The 17,338-nt window shown below is 44.0% G+C and overlaps 17 pseudogenes; all 17 read left to right on the top strand.

The window, feature by feature from the left end:
- Window positions 1-366: 366 nt before the first annotated feature.
- Window positions 367-485, top strand: LOC148254898 (5S ribosomal RNA; annotated as a pseudogene).
- A 350-nt stretch (window positions 486-835) lies between these two features.
- On the top strand, window positions 836-954 carry LOC148254897 (5S ribosomal RNA; annotated as a pseudogene).
- Window positions 955-1,694: 740 nt separating this feature from the next.
- LOC148254896 (5S ribosomal RNA) lies at window positions 1,695-1,813 on the top strand (annotated as a pseudogene).
- Window positions 1,814-2,020: 207 nt separating this feature from the next.
- LOC148254895 (5S ribosomal RNA) lies at window positions 2,021-2,139 on the top strand (annotated as a pseudogene).
- Window positions 2,140-2,343: 204 nt separating this feature from the next.
- Window positions 2,344-2,462, top strand: LOC148254894 (5S ribosomal RNA; annotated as a pseudogene).
- A 206-nt stretch (window positions 2,463-2,668) lies between these two features.
- On the top strand, window positions 2,669-2,787 carry LOC148254893 (5S ribosomal RNA; annotated as a pseudogene).
- A 948-nt stretch (window positions 2,788-3,735) lies between these two features.
- Window positions 3,736-3,854, top strand: LOC148254892 (5S ribosomal RNA; annotated as a pseudogene).
- A 237-nt stretch (window positions 3,855-4,091) lies between these two features.
- On the top strand, window positions 4,092-4,210 carry LOC148254891 (5S ribosomal RNA; annotated as a pseudogene).
- Window positions 4,211-4,416: 206 nt separating this feature from the next.
- On the top strand, window positions 4,417-4,535 carry LOC148254890 (5S ribosomal RNA; annotated as a pseudogene).
- A 530-nt stretch (window positions 4,536-5,065) lies between these two features.
- Window positions 5,066-5,184, top strand: LOC148254889 (5S ribosomal RNA; annotated as a pseudogene).
- An 847-nt stretch (window positions 5,185-6,031) lies between these two features.
- LOC148254888 (5S ribosomal RNA) lies at window positions 6,032-6,150 on the top strand (annotated as a pseudogene).
- Window positions 6,151-8,926: 2,776 nt separating this feature from the next.
- LOC148254887 (5S ribosomal RNA) lies at window positions 8,927-9,045 on the top strand (annotated as a pseudogene).
- A 2,343-nt stretch (window positions 9,046-11,388) lies between these two features.
- LOC148254886 (5S ribosomal RNA) lies at window positions 11,389-11,507 on the top strand (annotated as a pseudogene).
- Window positions 11,508-12,362: 855 nt separating this feature from the next.
- LOC148254885 (5S ribosomal RNA) lies at window positions 12,363-12,481 on the top strand (annotated as a pseudogene).
- Window positions 12,482-13,011: 530 nt separating this feature from the next.
- Window positions 13,012-13,130, top strand: LOC148254884 (5S ribosomal RNA; annotated as a pseudogene).
- Window positions 13,131-14,287: 1,157 nt separating this feature from the next.
- LOC148254883 (5S ribosomal RNA) lies at window positions 14,288-14,406 on the top strand (annotated as a pseudogene).
- A 205-nt stretch (window positions 14,407-14,611) lies between these two features.
- LOC148254882 (5S ribosomal RNA) lies at window positions 14,612-14,730 on the top strand (annotated as a pseudogene).
- The last annotated feature ends 2,608 nt before the right edge of the window (window positions 14,731-17,338 follow it).

Genomic DNA, 17,338 nt, shown 5'->3' with positions numbered 1-17,338 from the left:
AGTAGTACTAGGATGCGTGACCTTCTGGGAAGCGCTCGTGTTGCACCCTTCTTTCTACAGATGGGGCGTTAAATGTTAGGCGGGATCGAAGCGACTGTCCGCCGGGGCATTTTGCTTAATATTTTTTGCACATTCAATTAAAACCAATCACGTGATAAGAGTGTCATTGCGAGAACCTTACATAATATAATAACAAAAAACGAGGTGCGGTGGGCGATTTGTTCATATGGGCATGAGTCGAGATATTGGGGCATTTCGCTTAATATTAGACTAGAAGAAGAGGTGAGGTGCGCGCACAGCGAATCAAATGACGAGAGGGGAGAGGGAAGGAGATGGGGCATATGTATTTGCGGCGCAAACAAGAAAGCGTGCGATCATACCAGCACTAGTTCACCGGATCCCATCAGAACTCTGCAGTTATGCGTGCTTGGGTGAGAGTAGTACTAGGATGGGTTACCTCATGGAAAACTCTCAGCTCTCGTGTTGCATCCTTCTTTTTTCAGATTGGGTGTTAAACGTTACGTGGGACCGGAGCGATGGTCCACTGGTTCATTCTTAAACGTGAGTAACGGCGTCGGTGCATTTTGTTTAATATTTTTCACGCATTAAATTAAAGCCCATCAGATGATAAGAGTGTCTGCGAGCATATTACATAGTAGAACAATAAAAAACGAGGTACGACGCTATCCGTTCATATGGGCATGAGTGGAGGCGCCGGGGTATTTCGCTTGATATTATATTAGATGCAGAGGTGAGGTGCACGCACAACGAAACAAATGACGGGAGGGGAGAGTAAAGGAGAAGTGGTATATGTACTTGCGGCGCAAACTAGAACGGGTGCGATCATACCAGCACTAGTTCACCAGATCCCATCTGAACTCCGTAGTTAAGCGTGCTTGGGCGAGAGTAGTACTGGGATGGGTGATCTACTGGGAAGTTCTCGTGTTGCACCTTTTTTTTTGCAGACAGGGCCTTAAACATTCAATTGGACCGAAGTGATGGTCCGCTGGTTCATTTGCAAACGTGAGTCACGGCACCGGAGCATTTTTCTTAATATTTTTTTAGTATTCAATTAAAGCCCATCACATTATGAGAGTGTAATTACGAGCATCTTAAATGGTAAAACAACAAAAAACGAGAGGCGGCGGGCGATCCGTTCATATGGGCATGAGTCGAGATGGGTCGTTAGACGTTACGTACGACTGGAACTTTGGTCCTTAGTTTATTCGCAAATGTGAGTCAGAGCGCTGGGATATTTTACTTGATATTAGAACGAGAATGAGAGGTGCAGTGTGCACGCACAAGGAAACAAATGACGGGAGAGGGGAGGGAAGGAGAAGGAGTGTATGTATTTGCAGCGCAGAATGAAACAGGTGCCATTATACCATAACTAATTCACCGGATCCAATCCGAACTCCGCAATTAAATGTGATTGGGCGAGTGTATTACTAGGAGTGGTGACCTCTTGGGAAGTCCTCGTGTTACACCTATTTTTTTCAGATGAGGCGTTCGACGTTAAGTGCGACTGGAACTATGGTCCGCTGGTTTATTCGCAAATGTGAGTCACGACGCCGATGCATTTTACTTGATATTAGAATGAGAAGCAGAGGTGCAGTGTGCATGCACAAGGAAATAAATACGAGAGGGGGGAGGGAAGGAGAAGGAGTGTATGTATTTGCAGCACAGAATGAAACAGGTGCGATCGTACCAGAACTAATGCACTGGATCCCATCAGAACTCCACAGTTAAGTGTCCTTGGGCGAGAGTAGTACTAGGATGAGTGACCTTCTTGGAAGTCCTCGTGTTTCACCCATTTTTTTTGTAGATAGGTCGCACGACGTTATGCGCGACTGGAACTACGGTCCGCTGGTTTATTCGTAAATGTGAGTAACGGCACTGGGACATTTTACTTGATATTAGAATGAGAAGGAGAGGTGCAGTGTGCACGCACAAGAAAATAAATGACGGGAGGGGGGAGGGAAGGAGAAGGAGTGTATGTATTTGCAGCGCAGAATGAAACAGGTGCCATTATACCATAACTAATTCACCAGATCCCATCCGAACTCCGCAGTTAAATGTGCTTGGGCGAGTGTAGTACTAAGAGTGGTGACCTCTTGGGAAGTCCTCGTGTTGCACCTATTTTTTTCAGATGGGGCGTTCGACGTTAAACGTGACTGGAACTATGGTTCGCTGGTTTATTCGCAAATGTGACTCACGGTGCCGATGCATTTTACTTGATATTAGAACGAGAAGCAGAGGTGCAGTGTGCACGTACATGGAAATAAATACGAGAGGGGGTAGGGAAGGAGAAGGACTGTATGTATTTGCAGCACAGAATGAAACAACTGCGATCATACCAGTACTAATGCACTGGATCCCATCAGAACTCCACAGTTAAGTGTCCTTGGGCGAGAGTAGTACTAGGATGGGTGACCTTCTTAGAAGTCCTCGTGTTTCACCTATTTTTTTACAGATGGGTCGTTCGACGTTACGCGCGACTGGAACTATGATCCGCTGGTTTATTTACAAATGTTTGTCATGGGGTCGAGGCATTTTACTTAATATTAGAATGAGAAGAAGAGGTGCAGTGTGCACGCATAAGGAAACAAATGACGGGAGGGGGGAGGGAATGAGAAGGAGTGTATGTATTTGCAGCGCGAAATAAAACAGGTGCGATCATACCAGCACTAATACACCGGATCCAATCAGAACTCCTAATTTAAGTGTGCTTGGGCGAGAGTAGTACTAGGATGGGTGACCTCCTGGGAAGTACTCGTGTTACACCCTTTTTTTTGTAGATGGGTCACTCGACGTTATGCGCGACTGGAACTTTGGTCCGCTGGTTTATTTGCAAATGTAAGTCGCGACGCCGGTGCATTTTACTTGATATTAGAAGGAGAAGGATAGGTGCATTGTGCACGCATAAGGAAACAAAAGACGGGAGGGTGGAAGGAAGGAGAAAGAGTGTATGTATTTATAGCGCAAAATGAAACAAGGGCCATTATACCATCACTAATTCACCGGATACCATCAGAACTCCGCAGTTAAATGTGCTTGGGTGAGTGTAGTACTAGGTGTGGTGACCTCCTAGGAAGTTCTCGTGTTATACCCATTTTTTTACAGATTGGTCGTTCGACGTTACGTGCGACTGAAACTTTGGTCCGCTGGTATATTCGTAAATGTGAGCCACGGCACCGAGACATTTTACTTGATATTAGAACGAGAAGAAAAGGTGCAGTGTGCACGCACAAGAAAACAAATGACAAGAGAGGGGAGGGAAGGAGAAGAAGTGTGCGTATTTACAGCGCTGAATAAAACAGGTGCAATCATACCAACACTAATGCACTGGATCCCATAAGAACTACGCATTTAAGTGTGCTTGGGAGAGAGTTGTACTAAGATGAGTGATCACCTGGGAAGTACTCGTGTTGGACCCATTTTCTTGCAGATGGGTCATTCGACGTTACGCGCTACTGAAACTATGGTCCACTTGTTTATTCGCAAATGTGAGTCACGGCCCTAGGATATTTTACTTGACATTAGAACGAGAAAGAGAGGAACAGTGTGCACGCACAAGGAAAGAAATTATGGTGGTTCTACATCACGCGCGATTAGAACTATGGTTCGCTGGTTTGAACGACAAGGAGAGGTGCAGTGTGCACGCACAAGCAAACAAATGACGGGAGGGGGGAGGGAAGGAGAAGGAGTGTATGTATTTGTAGTGCGGAATTAAACAGGTCCGATCATACCAGCACTAATACACCGAATCCCATCAGAACTCCGCAGTTAAGTGTGTTTGGGTAAGAGTAGTACTAGTATGGGTGACCTCCTTAGAAGTCCTCGTCTTGCACCCGTCTTTTTCTTAATATTTTTTATGCATCCATTTATAGTCCACCACGTGATAAGAGTGTCATTACGAGTATCGTAAATAATAGAACAAGCAAAACAAAGGTGCAGTAGGCGGTCCGTTCATCTGGGCGTGAGTTGAGGCAACAAGAAGGAGAGGTACAATGTGCACGCACAAGTAAACAAGTAATGGGAGGGGGGAGGGAAGGAGAAGGAGTGTATGTATTTGCAGCGCAGAATGAAACAAGTGCGATCATACCAGCACTAATGCACCGGGTACCATTAGAACTCCGCAGTTAAGTGTGTCTGGGCGGGAGCAGTACTAGAAAGGGTGACCTCTTAAGAAGTTCTCGTGTTGCACCCATTTTTTTGCAGATGGGTCGTTCGACGTTACGCGCCACTGGAACTATGGTCCGCTGGTTTATTCGCAAATGTGAGTCACGACCCCAGGGCATTTTACTTGATATTAGAACGAGAAAGAGAGGTACAGTGTGCACGCACAAGGAAACAAATGACGAGAGGGGGGATAGAAGGAGAAAGAGTGTATGTGTTTGCAGCGCAGAAGCAAACATGTGCGATCATACCAGTACTAATGCACTGAATCCCATCAGAACTCCGCAGGTAAGTGTTCTTGAGCGAGAGTAGTACTAAGATGGGTGATCTCCTGGGAAGTCCTCGTGTTGCACCCATTTTTTTCCAGATGGGTCATTCGACGTTACACGCGATTGGAACTATGGTCCACTTGTTTATTCCCAAATGTGAGTCACGGCGCCAGGGCATTTTACTTGATATTAGAATGAGAAGGAGAGGTGCAGTGTGCACGCACAAGAAAACAAATGACATTACAGGGGAGGGAAGGAGAAGGAGTGTATGTATTTAAAGCGCCTAATGAAACAGGTGCCATTATACCATCATTAATTCACCGGATCCCATTAGAACTCCGCAGTTAAATGTGCTTGAATGAGTGTAGTACTAGAAGTGGTGACCTCCTAGGAAGTCCTCGTGTTGCACCCATTTTTTTGCACATGGGGCGTTCGATGTTACGCGCGACTAGAACTATGGTCCGCTGGTTTATTCAAAAATATGAGTCACGGCACCGGAGCATTTTACTTGATATTAGAAGGAGAAGGAGAGGTGCAGTGTGCACGCATAAGGAAACAAATGCGGGAAGGGGGAGGAAAAAAGAAGGAGTGTATGTATTTGCAGCGCAAAATGAAATAGGTGCCATCATACCAGCACTAATGCACCGGATCCCATCAGAACTCCGTAGTGAAGTGTGCTTGGGCAAGAATAGTACTAGGATGGGTGATCTTCTGGGAAGTCCTCGTGTGGCACCTATTTTTTTGCAGATGGGTCGTTCGATGTTACGGTTGACTGGAACTATGATCCGCTGGTTTATTCGCAAATGTGATTCACTGCGCCGGGGTATATTACTTGATATTAGAATGAGAAGCAGAGGTGCAGTGTGCACGTATAAGGAAACAAATGATGGAATGGGGGAGGGAAGGAGATGGAGTGTATGTATTTGCACCGTAGAATGAAACAAGTGTGATCATAAAAGGACTAATGCACTGGATCCTATTAGAACTCCGCAGTTAAGAATGCTTGGGCGAGTGTAGTACTAGGATGGGTGTCCTCATGGGAAGTCCTTGGATTGCACCCATTTTTTTGCAGATTGGTCGTTCAAGGTTACGCGCGACTGGAACTATGGTCTGCTGGTTTATTCGCAAATGTGAGTCACGACATCGGGGTATTTTACTTGATATTAGAACGAGAAGCAAAGGTGCAGTGTGCACACACAAGGAAGCAAATGACGTTACGGGAGAGGGAAGGAGAAGGAGTGTATGTATTTAAAGTGTGTATTGAAAAAGGTTCCATTATACCATCACTGATTTACCAGATCCCATCAGAACTTCGCAGTTAAATGTGCTTGTACGAGTGGAGTACTAGAAGTGGTGACCTCTTGGGAAGTCCTCGTGTTGCACCTATTTTTTTGCACATGAGTCATTCGACGTTACGTGCGACTGGAACTATGGTCTGTTATTTTATTTGCAAATGTGAGTCACGAGGCCGGAGCATTTTACTTGATATTAGAAGGAGAAGGAGAGGTGCACACAAGGAAACAAATGACGGGAGGGGGGAGGGAAGGAGAAAAAGTGTATGTATTTGCAGCGCAAAATGAAATAGGTGCCATCATACTAGCACTAATGCACCAGTTCCCATCAGAACTCCGTAGTTAAGTGTGCTTGGGCGAAAGTAGTACTAGGATGGGTGACATCCAGGGAAGCACTCGTGTTGTACCTATTTTTTTACAGATGGGTCGTTCGGTGTCACGCGCGACTAGAACTATGGTCTGTTGGTTTATTCGCAAATATGAGTCACTGCACCGGGGTATATTACTTGATATTAGAACGAGAAGCAAATGTGCAGTGTGCACGCACAAGGGAAGAAATAACGGGAGGGGGGATGGAAGGAGAAGGAGTGTATGTATTTGCACCGCATAATGAAACAAGTGTGATCATAGCAGAACTAATGCACCGGATCCTATTAGAACTCCGCAGTTAAGTATGTTGGGGCGAGTGTAGTAATAGGATGGGTGTCCTCTTGGGAAGTCCTCGTATTGCACCCATTTTTTTGTAGATTGGTCGTTCGACGTTACACGCGACTGGAACTATGGTCCGCTGGTTTATTCACAAATGTGAGTCACGGCGCCAGGGCATTTTACTTGATATTAGAACGAGAAAGAGAGGTGCAGTATGCACGCACAAGGAAACAAACGACGTTACGGGGGAGGGAAGGAGGAGTGTATGTATTTAAAGCGCGTAATGAAACAGGTGCCATAATACCATAACTAATTCACCGAATTCCATCAGAACTCCACAGTTAAATATGTTTGTACGAGTGTAGTACTAGAAGTGGTGATCTCTTGGGAAGTCCTCATGTTGCACCCATTTTTTTGCACATGGGTCGTTCGACGTTACGCACGACTGGAACTATGGTCCGCTGGTTTATTCGCAAATGTGAGTCACAGCACCGGAGCATTTTACTTGATATTAGAAGGAGAAGGAGAGGTGCAGGACGCACAAGGAAACAAATGACAGGAGGGGGGAGGGAAGGAGGAGTGTATGTATTTGCAGCGCGGAATAAAATAGGTGCCATCATACCAACACTAATGAATCGGATTCCATCAGAACTCTGTAGTTAAGTGTGCTTAGGAAAGAGTAGTACTAGGATGGGTGACCTCTTGGGAAGTCCTCGTGTGACACCTATTTTTTTGTAGATAGGTCGTTCGATTTTACGGGCAACTGGAACTATGGTCCGCTGGTTTATTCGCAAATTTGAGTCACTGCGCTTGGGTATATTACTTGATATTAGAACAAGAAACAGATGTGCAATGTGTACGTATTGGAGGGGGGAAGGAAGGAGAAGGAGTGTATGTATTTGCACCGCATAATGAAACAAGTGTGATCACCAGAACTAATGCATCGGATCCTATCAGAACTTCGCAGTTAAGTATGCTTGGGTGAGTGTAGTACTAGGATGGGTGTCCTCCTTGGAAGTCCTCGTATTGCACCCATTATTTTGCAGATTGGTCGTTCGACGTTACACGCGACTGGAACTATGGTCCGCTGGTTTATTCGTAAATGTGAGTCATGACACCAGGTCATTTTACTTGATATTAGAATGAGAAGCAGATGTGCAGTGTGCACGCACAAGGAAACAAATGACGGGAGGGGGGAGGGAAGTAGAAGGGGTGTATGTATTTGCATCGCGGAATAAAACAAGTGCCACTATAACATCACTATTCACCGGATCCCTTTAGAACTCCGCAGTTAAATGTGCTTGGGCGAGTGTAGTACTAGGGGTGGTGACCTCCTAGGAAGTCCTCGTGTTATACTAATTTTTTTACACATGGGTCGTTCGACGTTGCGCGCGACTGGAACTATGGTCCGCTGGTTTATTCGCATATTGTGAGTCACGACACTGGGGCATTTTACTTGATATTAGAAGGAGAAAGAGAGGTGCAGTGTGCACGCACAAGGAAACAAATGATGGGAGGGGGGAGGGAAGGAGAATGAGTGTATATATTTGCAGCGTGGAATAAAACAGGTGCGATCATACCAGCACTAATGCACCGGATCCCATCATAACTCCTCAGTTAAGTGTCCTTGGACGAGAGTCGTACTAGGATGTGTGACCTCTTGGGAAGTCCTCGTGTTACATCCATTTTTTTGCAGATAACTCGTTCGACGTTACGCGCGACTGGAACTATGGTCCGTTGGTTTATTCGCAAATGTGAGTCACGGCACCGGGGTATTTTACTTGATATTAGAAAGAGAAGCAGAGGTGCAGTGTGCACGCACAAGGAAACAAATGACGGGAGGGGAGAGGGAAGGAGAATGAGTGTATGTATTTGCAGCGCGAATGAAATAGGTGCAATTATACCATCACTAATTCACCGAATCCCATCAGAACCCGGCAGTTAAATGTGCATGGGCGAGTGTAGTACTAGAAGTGGTGACCTCCTAGGAAGTCCTCGTGTTTCACCCATTTTTTTGAAGATGGGTTGCTCGACGTTACGCGCGGCTGGAATTATGGTATGTTGGTTTATTCATAAATGTGAGTCACGGCACCGGGGCATTTTACTTGATATTAGAAGGAGAATGAGAGGTGCAGTGTGCACGCACAAGGAAACCAATTACGGGAGGGGGGAGGGAAGGAGAATGAGTGTATGTATTTGCAGCGCAGAATAAAACAGGTGCCATGATACCATCACTAATTCACCACATCCCATCAGAACTCCGCAGTTAAGTGTTTTTGGGCGAGTGTAGTACTAGGAGTGGTGACCTCCTGGGAAGTCCTTGTGTTGCACTTATTTTTTTCAGATGGGGCGTTCGACGTTACGCGCGACTGCAACTATGGTCTGCTGATTTATTCACAAATGTGAGTCAAGGCGCCGGGTATTTTACTTGATATTAGAAAGAGAAGCAGAGGTGCAGTGTGCACGCACAAGGAAACAAATGACGGGAGGGGGGAGGGAAGGTGAAGGAGTGTATGTATTTGCAGCGCGGAATGAAATAGGTCTGATCATACGAGCACTAATTCACCGGATCCCATCAAAACTCCGCAGTTAAGAGTGCTTGGGCGAGAGTAGTACTAGAATGGGAGACCTTATGGGAAGTACTCGTGTTGTACCCATTTTTTTATAGATGGGTCGTTCGACGTTACGCGCAACTTGAAATATGGTCCGCTTGTTTATTCGCAAATGTGAGTCACGGCGCCGGGGCATTTTACTTGATGTTAGAATGAGAAGCATAGGTGTAGTGTGCACGTATAAGGAAATAAGTGACGGAAGGGGGGAGAGAAAGAAAAGGAGTGTATGTATTTGGATTGTGGAATGAAACAGATGCGATCATACCAGCACTAATACACCGAATCCCATCAGAACTCCACAGTTAAGTTTTCTTAGGCACGAGTAGTACTAGGATGGGTGACCTCCTAGGAAGTCCTCGTGTTGCACCAATTTTTTTACAGATTAGTCATTCGACTTTACACGCGACAAGAACTATTGTCCGCTGATTTATTCGCAAATGTGAGTCGCGGTGCCGGGGCATTTTACTTCATATTAGAATGAGAAGGTGAGGTGTAGTGTGCACGCACAAGGAAACAAATGACGGGAGGGGGGAGGGAAGTAAGTGGAGTGTATGTATTTGCAGCGCAAAATGAAACTTGTGCGATCATACAAGCACTAATGCACCGAATCCCAACAAAACTCCGTAGTTAAGTGTGCTTGGGCGAGAGTAGTACTATGATGGGTGACCTCTTTGGAAATACTGGTGTTGCACCTATTTTTTTGCAGATAGATCGTTCCACGTTACGCGAGACTGGAACTATGGTCCACTAGTTTATTCGTAAATGTGAGTCACTGCGCCGGGACATTTTACTTGATATTAGAACGAGAAGGAGATGTGCAGTGTACACGCACAAGGAAACAAATCACGGGAAGGGGGGAAGGAGAAAGAGTGTATGTATTTGCAGCGCAGAATCAAACAGGTGCGATCATACCAGCACTAATGCACCCGTCTGGGCGAGAGTAGTACTAGGATGGGTGACCTCCTGGGAAGTTCTCTTATTGCACCCATCTTTTTACAAATGGGGCGTCTAACGTTACGCGCGATCGGAGCCACAGTCCGCCGACATGAGTTGCGACGTTGAAACATTTTGCTTAATATTTTACGTGCACTTATTTGTAATCCACTACGTGATAAGAGTCTCATTACGAGAGTCTTACATAGTAGAACAACAAAAAAGGAGGCGCAGCGGGCCTCCGTTCTTCTAGGCGTGAGTCAAAGTGACAAGGCATTTCGCTCTATATTAAAACTAGAAGTAGAGATGCGGTATGCCCGCACAGCGAAATAAATGATAGGAGGGGGGAGGGAAGGATAAGGGCTATATGTATTTGCAGTGAGGAATGGGACAGTTGCGATCATACAAACACTCAAGCATGCTTGGGCGAGATTAGTTCTAAGATGGGTGACCTCCTAGAAAGTCCTCGTGTTGAACCCGTCTTTTTGTAGACGGGGTGTTAAACTTTAAGTGTGATCGGAGCCACAGTCTGTCGGTGTGAGTCGCGGGGCCTGAAAATTTTACTTAATATTTTTCGTGCATTCATTTATAGTCCACTACGTGATAAGAGTGTCATTATGAGTATCTTACATAGTATAACAATGAAAAATGAGGTACGACGGGCGATCCATTCATCTGGGCGTGAGTCGAGGTGCCAGGGTATTTTGCTTGATATTAGAACTAGAAACAGAGGTGTGGTGTGTGCGCACAATGAAACAAATGACGGGAGGGAGGAGGGAAGGAGAAGGGGTATATGTACTTGCAGCATGGAATAGAAGGGATGCGATCATACCTGCATTAATGACTTGGATCCCGTCAAATTTCGTAGTAAAGTTTGCTTGGGCGGAAGTAGTATTAGGATGGGTGACCTCCTGGAAAGTTCTCATGTTCCACTCGTTTTTTTGCTGATGGGACGTTAAACATTATGCGTGATCAAAACCATTGTCCCTCTGAGTGAGTCGCAACGCCAAGACATTTTTTTTTAATATTTTTCATGCATTGATTTGTAGTTCGCCACGTGATAAGAGTGTCATTACGAGCATCTTACATAGTAGAATAACGAAAAATGAGGTGTAGGTGGTAGTTCGTTCATCTGGGCATGAGTCGAGGCGCTGGAGCATTTTTCTCTATATTAGAACTATAAGCAGAGGTGCGGTGTTTGCGTATAGAGAAACAAATAACAGGGGGGAGGGAGTCCTCGTGATGCATCCATTTTTTTGCAGATGGGTCCTTCGATGTTACACGCGAATGGAATTATGGTCCGCTGGTTTATTTGCAAATGTGAGTCACGGCGCTGGGGTATTTTACTTGATATTAGAACGAGAATAAGAGGTGTTGTGTGCACGTACAAGGAAACAAATGACGGAAGGGGGAGGGAAGGAGAAAGAGTGTATGTATTTACAGCGCAGAATGAAAATGTGCGATCATACTAGCACTAATGTACCGGATCCCATTAGAACTCTGTAGTTAAGTGTGCTTTGGCGAGAGTAGTACTACGATGGGTGACTTCCTGGGAAGTCCTCGTGTTGCACCCATTTTTTTACAGATGGGTAGTTCAACGTTACGCGCGAATGGAACTATAGTCCGCTGGTTTATTCGCAAATGTGAGTCACGGCGCATGAGCATTTTACTTGATATTAGAACGAGAATGAGAGGTGCAGTGTGCACGCACAAGAAAACAAATGATGGGAGGGGGGAGGAAAAGAGAAGGAGTATATGTATTTCCAGCACGGAATGAAACATGTGCGATCATACTAGTACAAATTAACCAGATCTAATTATAACTCCACTGTTAAGTATGCTTGGGCGAGAGTAGTACTACAATGGGTGATCTCTTGGGAAGTCCTCGTATTTTACCCATTTTTTTGCAGATGGGTTGTTCTACGTTTCGCGCAATTGAAACTATGGTCCGCTGGTTTATTCACAAATGTGAGTCAAGGTGCTGGGGCATTTCACTTGATATTAGAACGAGAAGGAGAGGTGCAGTGTGCACGCACAAGGAAACAAATGACGAGAGGGGGGAGGGAAGGAGAAGGAGTGTATGTATTTGAAGCACGGAATGAAACAGGTGCCGTTATATCATCACTAATTCACTGGATCGCATCAGATCTCCGCAGTTAAATGTGTTTGGACGAGTGTAGTACTAGGAGTGGTGACCTCTTGGGAAGTCCTTGTATTGTACCTATTTTTTTCAGATGGGGCGTTCGACGTTACGCGCGACTGGAACTATGGTCCGCTGGTTTATTCTCAAATGTGAGTCACGGCGCCGAGCCATTTTACTTAATATTAGAACGAGAAGGAGAGGTGCAGTGTGCACGCACAAGAAAATAAATGATGGGAGGGGGGAGAGAAGGAGAAGGAGTGTATGTATTTGCAGCACGGAATGAAACAGGTGCGATCATACTAGCACTAATGCACCGGATCCCATCAGAACTCCACTATTAAGTTTGTTTGGGCGAGAGTAGTACTAGGTTGGGTGATCTCCTGGGAAGTCCTCGTGTTGCACCCATTTTTTTTTAGATGGGTAGTTCGACGTTACACGCGACTGCAGATATGGTCCGCTAGTTTATTTGCAAATGTGAGTCATGGATCTGGGGCATTTTACTTGATATTAGAACGAGAAGGAGAGGTGGAGTGTGCACGCACAAGGAAACAAATGATAGGAGGAGGGAGGGAAGGAGAAGGAATATATGTATTTACAACGCAGAATGGAACAGGTGCCATTATACCATCACTAATTCACCGGATCCAATCAAAACTCCACAGTTAAATGTTCTTGGGCAAGTGTAGTCCTAGGAGTGGTGACCTCCTGGGAAGTCCTAGTGTTGCACCTATTTTTTTCAGATGGGCAGTTCGATGTCATGCACGACTGAAACTATATTCCGCTGGTTTATTCGCAAATGTGAGTTAAGGCGCCAGGGTATTTTACTTGATATTAGAACGAGAAGTAGAGGTGCAGTGTGCACGCACAAGGAAACAAATGATGGGAGGGGGGAGGGAAGGATAAGGGGTGTATGTATTTGCAGCGCAAAATGAAACATGTGCGATCATACCAACACTAATGCAACGGATCCCATCAGAACTTCGCAGTTAAGTGTGCTTGGGCGAGAGTTATAATAGGATGGGTGACCTTTTGGGAAGTACTCTTGTTGCACCTATTTTTTTTAGATGGGGCGTTCGATGTTACGCGCGACTGGAATAATTTTTCGCTGGTTTATTCGTAAATGGGAGTTAAGGCGCCAGTGTATTTTACTTAATATGAGAACAAGAAGCAGAGGTGCAGTGTGCATGCACAAGGAAACAAATGACATGAGGGGGGAGGGAAGGAGAAGAAGTGTATGTATTTGCAGCGCGGAATGAAACATATTCGATCAAACTAGCACTAATGTATCGGATCCCATTAGAACTCCACAGTTAAGTGTGTTTGGGTGAGAGTAGTACTAGGATGGGTGATCTCTTGGGAAGTCCTCGTGTTGCACCCATTTTTTTAGCGCTAATGGAACTATATTCCGCTGGTTTATTCGCAAATGTGAGTCATAACGTCGGAGCATTTTACTTGATATTAGAACGAGAAGGAGACGTGCAGTGTGCACGGACAAGGAAATAAATGACGGGAGGGGCGAGGGAAGGAGAAGGAGTGTATCTGTTTGCAGCGCAGAATGAAGCAGGTGCCATTATACCATCACTAATTCACCAGATCCCATCAGAACTCTGCAGTTAAATGTGCTTAGACGAGTGTAGTACGAGGAGTCTTAACCTTCTAGGAAGTCCTCGTGTTGCACCCATTTTTTTGCAGATGGGTCGTTCTACGTTACGTGCGACTGGAATTATGGTCCGCTGGTTTATTTGCAAATGTGAGTCAAGGTGCTAGGGCATTTTACTTGACATTAGAACGAGAAGGAGATGTGCAGTGTGCACTCAAAAGGAAACAAATGACGGGAGGGGGGAGGGAAGGAGAAGGAGTGTATGTATTTGCAGCCTGGAATGAAACAGGCGCCATTATAACATCACTACTTCACTGGATCCCATCAGAACTCCGCAGCTAAATGTGTGTGGGCGAGTGTAGTACTAGGAGTGGTGACCTCTTGGGAAGTCCTTGTGTTGTACCTATTTTTTTCAGATGGGGCGTTCGACGTTACGCACGACTGGTACTATGGTCCGCTAGTTTATTCGCAATTGTAAATTACGGGGCCGAGCCATTTTACTTGATATTAGAACGAGAAGGAAAGGTGCAGTGTGCACACACAAGGATATAAATGACGGGAGGGGGGAGGGAATGAGAAGGAGTGTATCTATTTACAGCGCAAAATAAAACAAGTGCGATCATACTAGCACTAATGCACCGGATTCCATCAGAACTCTGCAGTTAAGTGTGCTTGGGCAAGAGTAGTACTCGGATGGGTGACCTCTTGGGATGTCTTCGTGTTGCACCCTTTCTTTTTAGATGGGTCATTTGACGTTACGCACGACTGGAACTATATTCCGCTAGTTTATTCGTAAATGTGAGTCACGGGGCCGGGCCATTTTACTTGATATTAGAACGAGAAGGAGAGGTGCAGTGTGCACGCACAAGAAAACAAATTACGGGAGGCAGGAGGGAAGGAGAAGGAGTATATGTATTTGTACCACAGAATGAAACTGGTGCGATCATACCAGCACCAATGCACTGGATCCCATTAGAACTCCACAGTTAAGTCTACTTGGGCGAGAGTAGTACTAGGATGGGTGACCTCTTGGGAAGTCCTCGTGTTTCACCCATATTTTTGCAGATGGGTCGTTCGACATTACGCGCGACTGGAATTATGGTCTGCTGGTTTATATGCAAATGTAAGTCACGACGCCGGGGCATTTTAATATATATTAGAACGATAAGAAGAGGTGCAGTGTGCACGCACAAGAAAACAAATGACGGGAGGGGGAGGGAAGAAGGAGATAGCCGTGATAAGGGCTAATATTGAAGAGGATAGGGAAGCTACTATGGCAAGGTTCTTAAATGGCCTTAACAAAGACATAGCCAAATGATGCGGAGCCCCAAGACCCTTGTTTGAATATTAGAATTCTTCAATCGTTCTAAAATGGAATTTAGATCACATGTAAAAAGGAATAAAATTTGTTCAATCATCCAAATGGTAGAAGTTAAATAAAACCCAAGAAAGATAAATGATATCCCTTGAACCCAATCTAAATAAGCACCAAGAACAATTGAAATAGGAAATCAAAATTGAAATACAAGTGATAACAATTGTATTCCAAATCAACACCTTGTGCATAAAGTGAAAAGAAAGCCAAAACACTCTCAACTCAATTTTGAAATATTTGATTACAACTCTTGATGTCCACAAAGAAGAGTTCCTTTGGTATTATAGCCAAAGGAATCAATGATAAGTTACAAGACAATAACTACAATTGTAACTCCCACAATAACTAGGCTAATTATGTGATAATTACAATTGTAACTCCAACAATAACTAGGTTAATTATAGGCATGTAATTGTTATGTAATTTCTTGTAACTCCAATCTTCTTAACAAACACCACTAATTATTTGTGGCATCATATAGTTATGGGCTCATTCTTGTAATAACACTAAGACAAGACTTAGGCCCAAAATAAGTTACACTTGACTATATGGGCTTAATTAACTTAAACTAAAATAAAACAATCCAAAATACTTAAAACAACTCAACTAATCCAGACCATACACAAGGCTTTTTCACCCATTACCAATAAGGCTCAAACAAGCTCAAATTATCCCCAATCACTTAAATCCAATTAAAGTTACGAATTTGAGCTGTTCAAAAAGCTCATATTTGAACTTTCCATAATTGGCCAGCCCATCATCCACATGTTTTTGAGTGAAAACTTGGAGCAACTCTTTAAGCTTCTTTGCCTTTGACCTTGTTACTGGTCCGCTGAAACATTTCAGGTTTGGAACTCTATTTGTGTTTCCATCATTTGAAATTTGTTCCAAGTCACCTTTTGATGCTCTTTGAGTATCTTGAGTGTTTTTAGCCTTGTTTGCATAACCAACATTGTAGAGCTTCAACATTATGTGGAGATTGATGATATGGTGCACATAGCTATAAAGATTGAAAGACAATTAAAGCGAAAGGGGAACACAAGGCAAGCTAACACTTATTCGGCCCAAAATTCCAATTGGAGGCCGAATTGGAGGGGAGATAACAAGGCTGTCAAATTCAAAAGAGATGATAAAACCAAGCCAAAAGATGCTAATAATAATAAAAACAAAAGTATTTCTAACTCCCAAACTCTTAGGAATAGAGATATCAAGTGTTTTAGATGCTTGGATTTTGATCATGTTGCATCTCAATGTCCAAATAAAAGGGTAATGGTGATGCGTGGTGATGGTGTTGAAACGGATGATGAGAGTGATGTGGAGGATGAAATGCCTCCTTTGGAGGATTTTAGTGATGGGGGTTTACCTATGGAAGGTAGATTGTTGGTTTCTAGGCGTGCTTTGAATACGCAAGTAAGGAATGATGATGAGGGGGTTAAGTTGCAAAGAGAAAACATTTTTCATTCTAGATGTCTAGTGAATGGAAAATTGTGTAGCATGATTATTGATTGGGGTAGTTGTGTAAATGTGGCTAGTACTTTGTTTGTCGATAAACTGGGTTTAGAAACTACAAAATATCCTAAACCTTATAAACTACAATGGCTTAACAATAGTGGGGAGGTGAGAGTTAATAAGCGAGGGTGCCTTTTACTATTGGGAAGTATAGTGATAAGGTGAAATGTGATGTAGTTCCTATGCAAGCTAGTCATATTTTGTTGGGTAGACCATGACAATGGGATAGGAGAATGATGCATGATGGGTATCTCAATAGGTACATGGTAAAAAAAGAGGCAAAAAGTATACTCTTCTTTCTTTAACCCCTAAACAAGTTTTTAAAGACCAAATGCAACTTGAAAAGTCCCATAATGAACTCGCACAAAGAGAAACCGAGAGAAAAAGAAAAGAAAAAGAAAAAGAGAAAAGAAAAGAGAGAGAGATAAAATTAGAGTGGAAAAATGAAGATCAAAAGAAAAAAGAAAGAGAGGTGCATTCGACCATATAAAAGAATGAGGGAAAGAAAATGAGCTTTTATGCTAAAATGAGAGATGTGAGAAAAGCTTTATTTTCTAACAAGCCAATGATTATACTCATGTACAAGGAAGCTTGTTTCTCCACTAACAAACTTGATCTTTCTCTACCAAGTGTTGTGGTTGAAGTTTTGCGGGAATTTAGTGATGTCTTTCCCGATGATCTACCTCAAGGTTTACCATCTTTGAGAGGGATTGAGCATCAAATTGACTTCATTCCTGGGGCTATCATACACAATAGACCAGCCTATAGAAACAATCCT

This window comes from Carica papaya, chromosome 5 (assembly GCF_054855325.1).
Source record: "Carica papaya isolate Zhongbai chromosome 5, ASM5485532v1, whole genome shotgun sequence".
Taxonomy (NCBI): domain Eukaryota; kingdom Viridiplantae; phylum Streptophyta; class Magnoliopsida; order Brassicales; family Caricaceae; genus Carica; species Carica papaya.
Note: the sequence above shows the minus strand (reverse complement) of the source record. Positions and strands in the feature narration are given on the sequence as shown.